The 7,743-nt window shown below is 31.8% G+C and overlaps 2 pseudogenes; both read right to left on the bottom strand.

Annotated features, from left to right (window-relative positions):
- Nucleotides 1-712: 712 nt before the first annotated feature.
- LOC115996081 lies at nucleotides 713-2,504 on the bottom strand (annotated as a pseudogene).
- A 28-nt stretch (nucleotides 2,505-2,532) lies between these two features.
- Nucleotides 2,533-3,582, bottom strand: LOC115996080 (annotated as a pseudogene).
- Nucleotides 3,583-7,743: the final 4,161 nt, after the last annotated feature.

Genomic DNA, 7,743 nt, shown 5'->3' with positions numbered 1-7,743 from the left:
CAATATAGTATCTGTTCATACATACTCTTTTAACTTGTTGAAGCATAAAGAGTCACTATCCCCTGTTGTGCTACTTGACCACAAAATGTTTGACGAGTAAATATAATACTTCTGTTTAATCATAAAGTATTGACATAATTTATTTTAAGGAATAAAAGAGGGTTTTCGTGTGAGAGGAAAAATCAGAATTTTGAAGTTCCAACAATCATTCAAAACATTCTACCTATTTGTAGGAGAAATGAAATTAATTAGTACTAATGACAAAACATCATTGATTCCTGCAACCTATTTTGTTACTGCACAACAAATTAAAGGTTATATTCTGATGTGTTAGAGCAATATGGGTTCGCGAAAAACCTCTGCTGCACCCTCAATTTTGGCATAGAGGTTTGGCTGATAATTTAATCACCTTAATCCATTATTCTCCTAATCTCCTATTTGAACTCAATCTTCTTTACATGTCTACCTTCCTTTAGTGTTTTACCAGTGACTATACTATGCAAGTCCTTGTTAATTAGTTACTCTGTGGTCTAGATTTTTGTGATCCTTGGGACTATTTTCATGTCTTTACTTATTGGGCTCTATTGGGAGTCTTTAAAGGTGTATCTCTGGTTACGTTTGTTGCTACTGCTGGTGTTTCATCTTGCTATTGCTTATCTAAACTAACTAGTATTGCACCCGTGCGATGCACGGCCATTAGTAGATGGTGAGTTTAAACATATTTAACTGATCGAAGAAAAATTTCTTTGTACACCACATTTTGAGTACAGTTGACTAAGCCATTGGATTCGTCAGAAATTAAGATTTTGAGGCCATCAGGATTACTCACTCGGAAAACCGCAACATATAACTGTCCATGGTTAAACACGGGTTTCTTTAATAATAACCCCACTTGTGACAAAGTTTGTCCTTGGCTTTTGTTTATTGTCATTGCATAGGACAACATAACTGGAAATTGCTTTCTTTGAAATTTAAAAGGAAGTCTTGAATTGGATATGAAGGAGTCAATGCTAGCCACGGTATCAAGACATTTGTCCCATAATGTGTTCCACATAATATCTTGGCTTCAATCACATGGTTCCCTAATTTGGTAACAATCAATCGTGTTCCATTACAAAGACCAATAGAATGGTCGATATTCCTCAACAACATTATTGGAGATCCAACCTTTAATGATAAGGAATGTTTTGGTACACCATAACACCTCAAACTGTTTAAAAATTCAGTAGTGTGTACTTTCGCTAACATGTTATCATTGGTATCAGCCTTGCAAACAGAATCACAATTTAAATAAGTCTTCGATGAAGCTTGATTCATATTGTTCATGTATTCATTCACTTGATCCACAACATCTAATGTTGGTGCCAAAATTGCTCGACTCTTTAATTGTTCAGGATCTATGTCACCAGTGCCGTATGAAGGAAATGTCTGCTCAACAATCTCTTTGATAGGATCTCCTTTTGTTTGCAATACAAACCATGAAGGAATATGTATATTGCAATCACATTCACTGTTACCACCAAGTTTGCCATCACCTAAGTCCGCAACCCACTTGACAAAAGTATCTAATTTCTCTATTTCTTCTTCACCTGTAATACTACGCAATCTGAGATTTTTTGTTAGATGCAAAACTTCACAATTATTCCACAAATATGATGAATTGATACTTGCTTGGACAATGTCTTGTCTTGTTCCTTTGGGAATAACTGGAAGAATCTGTCTGAAATCACCCCCTAATACAACAGTTTTACCACCAAAAGTCTTTGTTGAGCTTGAACTATTAGAGAATCTCAGTACGTCTCTCATTGTTTTATCCCATGCTTCAAAACAATGTTTGTCATAGGGGCTTCATCCCAAATGATTAGCTTTGCTTTAACAATGAGTTCAACTAATGGACTACCTTACCTGATGTTGCATATTGAGTCTTCGTTTATAGAAATCGGTATTGAAAATCTTGAGTGGGCAGTCCTACCACCTAATAGCAATAACAAAGCTATACCACTGGATGCAACATTTAGAACAATTTCTCCCCTTGACCTTAAAGCAGCAGACATTGTCTTCCATAAAAATGTTTTCCCGGTACCACCATATCCATAGACAAAATATAGTCCTCCTTTATTGTTATCAACATCAAACATAACTTTACTGTAAATAACTAACTGCTCCTCAGTTAGCTTTCCCACCAAAAAGTCATGTTCTTCTTTTAATGCTTGCTGATCATATGCTAGTTCTTCATACAAAAGACGATTCCCCAAAAAACAGTTACTTAGTCCATCTGGTATAGGCATTGGTGGATAATCTTGTAATGACTTGTTGCAAGACTCAATAATTTTTCAATGTCTAGCAGAGTATAGTTCTTCTTTTGTGTATCTGTAAGAACTACATCTGTGGAAAATATCAAAAGTAATGAAATTAGGAATTACCTTGAACCTTTTTTGTAATGCAAAAAAGTAATATATAGGTACCTGGGAATCCTAACGTTTTCCTAGCTTGATATTTCGCATCTTCTGCTAGATGTATCCAAACAGCATCTCACACAATTTTTTGCTTTGACATTGAATTTGAGGTCAACAACATTACAAAAAGTTTCCTTACAGAATAAGCAGTTGCCCATAGTGATTCCTCCAAAATTGCATCCACATATTCTTTGTCGTCCTCAATCAATCCTCTAGAGTAACAAGCATCTCTAAGTGACATATATTGTATTCCATCAACCAATTTGATTTCTTCAAAACTTTTGGGGCCCCTAACCAAGTTTAGTAAACACCTCAAATAAAATAGTTCACCACAATTTGGTGGAACGTAGAAAATCCTTCCAATTGCAAAATTTCTTTGTCTTGGATGTCATTCTCTTTTGTCTTTCTTCCAAACAAATTTCCTAGGCATTTCTGAATAAGTTAACTGCCTGGCATCCTCATACTTCATATTAGCTGCAAACCATGCGGTGAACATACTTTGGGACACTGTGGGACGATTAACAACATTGTCAACATTATCACCATCATCAAATATAATGGATTGCTCATTAGGTAGATGGAAGCTCAAACATTCCACTGAAGGATTCCTAAATTGTATGTCAAAAGCAAATATCCTCCAAGCAGCTTCGCATGGTGAGATATACCTACAATCGTAGTACATATTGATTTCATCTACAACCTTTCCAGTGGATTCGTCAACGGTGCTATTGTAGAACTCAGCAGTTACTCGATCATTTCCCTTGTTGACGTACTTGAATAAGTACTTGATCGATCTTGACTGATTACACCATTCAACATTAATATGGGCCCTGTACTTCAACAATAAGTACCTGTTGTGAGGGACAACATATCTACTGTCCAGATCTATGCCATTTTTCTTTATCGTACGACCATTATCACGCCTACGATAAATTGGATAACCATCGCGGTCCAACATTGAATTCGACACAAATTTCTTTGGAAAAAATTTAGAACATCGCCCGTTTACCATGCAAGGTGAATTCTTCCTAGATGAACCACAAGGACCATGCATCATGAATTCTTCCACAGCTTTGTAGTACTCTGGATCACATATCTCATTTGGAATCTCAGCAGATATCCACATGTCTATACCTTTTGGGGTTTTAGGAGAATCATTCTTTGCCAAGAATACCAAAATGTGCGCATGCGGTAACCCTCTTTTTTGAAATTCAATAGTATAGATCACTAAAAAAAATGAGTTAGGTTTCAAACAAAATGATAATCTTATTAAGTAGAATTTAAATTTGAGAGTATTTACCAGCTGAAACGACTCCGAAAATGTTGCTCTTCCGAATCTCTGAAATAAGAGCGTTTAGCTTCATCTTGAAAACGCAGTATATAATATCTAGCCTATTTTCAACCTTTAAACTACATGCTTTTAGAAACCTTTCTATCTCAGGCCACTTCGGGTTACATGTAAAAGTAATAAAGAGGTTCGGATAACCAATAGCTTTGCAAATGGCCATTGCATCTTGGTAGTTTTGAATCATATATCTAGCACCTCCAGTAAAGCTTGATGGCAAGATTATCCTCTTTCCTTAAGTAGTAGGATCTACTTCTCCATTTGTCAGAGCATCAGTCAGACACTTATAAGATTCACACCTCAAAGTTTTCTGGTGTGTCCCAATGTAGAGTAAACGCCCGGACTCTATCATAGTATAAGTATCAACAATAAATTGTTGTAACAACCTTCTTGCATACAATAATGTCGATGTCTGATCCAACCTATCTTGCAAACGGAAAGAAAAATATTCACGCGGAGTTACACGATTTCTTGCCGTGGATGCCCTACCAAGAATGTCCGCAAACAGAATGTCTTCACTATAACCGTCTTCACCATATGGATATAGCAGTGGGTATTGTAGTGGTATATATGACGGATTCAATTCATTAATTTTTTGAAGATTTCCAGAATTTGTTTCTACCAATATGTCACGCTGTCCCATGTTTGGATCTATATCACCAACAATCAAAGCGGCAACTTCTTGAACTTGGGGCAAGTTATATGTCCGAGCATATTTTGATCTCTTCCAAATCAATTTGATTTTGATCTCTGTTGTCGGATTATTTTTAATATGTGCTCTTGCATTGCGAAACGTCTTCACCAAAGCATTATTTTGATCCAACACATCTTTAATATTTTGAACAATATCAAAATGCAATCTTTTGCTACTGTCATTGTCCCTACAAAAACAATATTGAAGAGAAACAAAACTTAAATATATTTTAATATATTTTAACATTTTAACATAAGAATACTTTCAATTGAATGGGTAAAATAAGATGTTTAAATTACCCAACTGCATTCATCCTATTGTTCACTTCATTTTGAGTGTCATAAATATACAATTGGATAAACTTCGGCCTTTGACCTTGTTGTGGCAGCAAGCTTCCAATTAAATGAAAATTTTGGCCATGCAATTTAAATACAGGTGGGCTTGTGCCAACATTAATGGATCTGTCAATTTTTTCTCCCATTGATGTAAAGCAAAACATATTATTATAAGACCTAATATTATCCAGAAAATGTTTGCTTTGATCATCTTGATTGAAAAACAAACCATAAATCTGAGATGGTGGAGTTACGGGCTTTGGCAATTGAATTTTCCCATGAGTACAACAAAGTGAAAACTTGGGGTTCTTAGTACCAACTGATTTGTTTACTCGTTCTTCCAACCAAAATAACGCTCCACAATGAGGACATAAATATGTGGGATCAGAAAAGTCTAAGTATTCACCTAAATAAGTTTCAATAATTAGAAAAATGGCAAGTAAGTTTAAAAACATTTAACAAACATACCATTGTTTAAAGATGCAATTGTTTCTTCATTTAAAACCGCACCATCAAAATCATCCATCAAACAATGGGTCATTGAGGATGATGCTTCTTCAAACGTTGGATCCATATACATAGAAATTGATTAAGTATCTAATAACACAATAAATTACTATCAAGAGAAAGAATTTAAAGAATTCAAAAAGTGAGTACAAACGTATAAATATATATACATATCTTGAATAAAAGAAATAAAATAAACTCAAATTATCCTATTATATTTAAAAAAAAAAGAACTAATAAGGCACAATTCATAAGATTATGAGATAATAAATAGATTAATCCTTCTAATATCTATTAGTAATGCATGTAAAAGGAAAATATATAAATCAATAATTTATTTTCAATAATGTAATATAGCATACTATAATTTAAAAAAGGCTATTAAATACATAAGTAATGCCAATGTAATATTAAAGAAAAGACATTGAAGGTAATGCAAATTATAGGAAGAAAAACAATATATAGACTCACCATGTGTTAGTTGACTTTTGGTTGGGTTGACTGACAATACTTGGTTGGTCAAAATTACGTCCGGAGTGTTCTTACACAAAGTCATATCACATGAAGTTGAAGAAACAAAATGAGATGGCCGTGTATTTTCATTTTCTAAGACCCAACGTTAACAAAAAAAATTGAAAAGTGAGTACAAACATATTTATGTATATACATATATTTAATAAATGAAATAAAATAAACTCAATTTCTGCTACTATATTTACAAAAAATAAGAATTAATAAAACACAATTGATAGGATTATGAGATAATAAATAGATGAATAATTTAATCTCTATTACTAATGTAAAAAGAAAATATATAAATCAATAATTTTTTTTTAAATAATGCTAGATAACATACTATAATTTAAATCTAATTTAAATACATAAGTAAAGACAATGTAATATTAAAATAAGAATACGGGAGAAATACCTTTGTTGTTGGTTATTGCTTTTCGTTTATTGCCTATAACACATGACTTTGTTATTTTTCATCATGTGGTTATCTGTTTGGAAAATGGTACAACTTGTAGATAAACTAACTTCAAATAAAATTATTACATAGGCTAATGGGTAATGCAACTTATAGGAAGAAAAAGAAGATATAGACTCACCATGTGTTAGTTGACTTTTGGGTGTGTTGATTGACAATACTTGGTTGATCAAAATTAGGTCCGGAGTGTTCTTAGTCAAACTAATGTCACATGAAGTTGAAGCAACAAAAAGAGATGGCCGTGGATCTTCATTTTATAAGTCATAACGTTATCAAATGAAAAATAAAGTTGATTAAAATCATATAAATATACATATATTTAATAAATGAAATAAAATAAACTCAATTTGTGCTACTATATTTCAAAAAAATTAAGAATTAATAAAACCCAACTCATAAAATTATGAGAAAATAAATAAATAGATTAATAATTTTAATCTCTATTACTAATGTAAAAAGAAAATATATAAATCAATCATTTCTCTTAAATAAGTAAAGATAAGATAATTTAATTTAAAACTAATTTAAATACATAAGTAAAGACAATGTAATATTTGTGTAAGCGTACGGGAGAAATACCTTTGTTGTTGGTTGTTGTTTTTCGTTTATTGCCTATAACACATGACTTTGTTATTTTCGTCAGGTGATTATCTATTTGGAAAATGATACAACTTGTAGATAAGCTAACTTCAAATAAAATTGTTACATAGACTAATGAGTAATGCAACTTATAGGAAGAAAAAGAAAATATAGACTCATCATGTGGTAGTTGACTTTTGGGTGTGTTGACCGACAATACTTGGTTGATCAAAATTACGTCCGGAGTGTTCTTAGTCAAACTAATGTCACATGCAGTTGAAGCAACAAAAGGATATGCACATGGATTTTCATTTTCTAAGAGAAAAGGTTATCAACAAAATTGCTCAAGTGATTAAAATGATATAAATAAATAAATAAATAAATAAATATATATATATATATATATATATATATATATATAATAAATGAAAAAACAAATATAAAAACCAAGAGTATCATATAATTTCAAATGTGTATATATATTTAATAATTTTAATAAATGAAATAAAAAAATCAACTTTGTGTTCTTATATTAAAAAAAATCAATTAAAAAAACCCAATTCATAACATTATGTTACACCTAAAAAGATGAATAATATTAATCTCTCTATATATCTCTCTATTCTATGTAATAACAAATAATATAATTCAATAATTAATGAATAGTAATATAAGATAACATCGTAATTCAATCATATAATTTCAAGTTAATTTAAATCCTAATTATTAATAATGTAATATTAAAATAAGAAAATTACACACACACACACAAAATTAAAAGGAAAGGGATATCGGTTCACACTGCCAGCGCATTTCCCCCATTTCAGCATCTCTCATCT

Source organism: Ipomoea triloba, chromosome 11 (genome assembly GCF_003576645.1).
Source record: "Ipomoea triloba cultivar NCNSP0323 chromosome 11, ASM357664v1".
Classification (NCBI taxonomy): Eukaryota; Viridiplantae; Streptophyta; class Magnoliopsida; order Solanales; family Convolvulaceae; genus Ipomoea; species Ipomoea triloba.
This window is presented reverse-complemented; position numbering and strand designations above follow the sequence as displayed.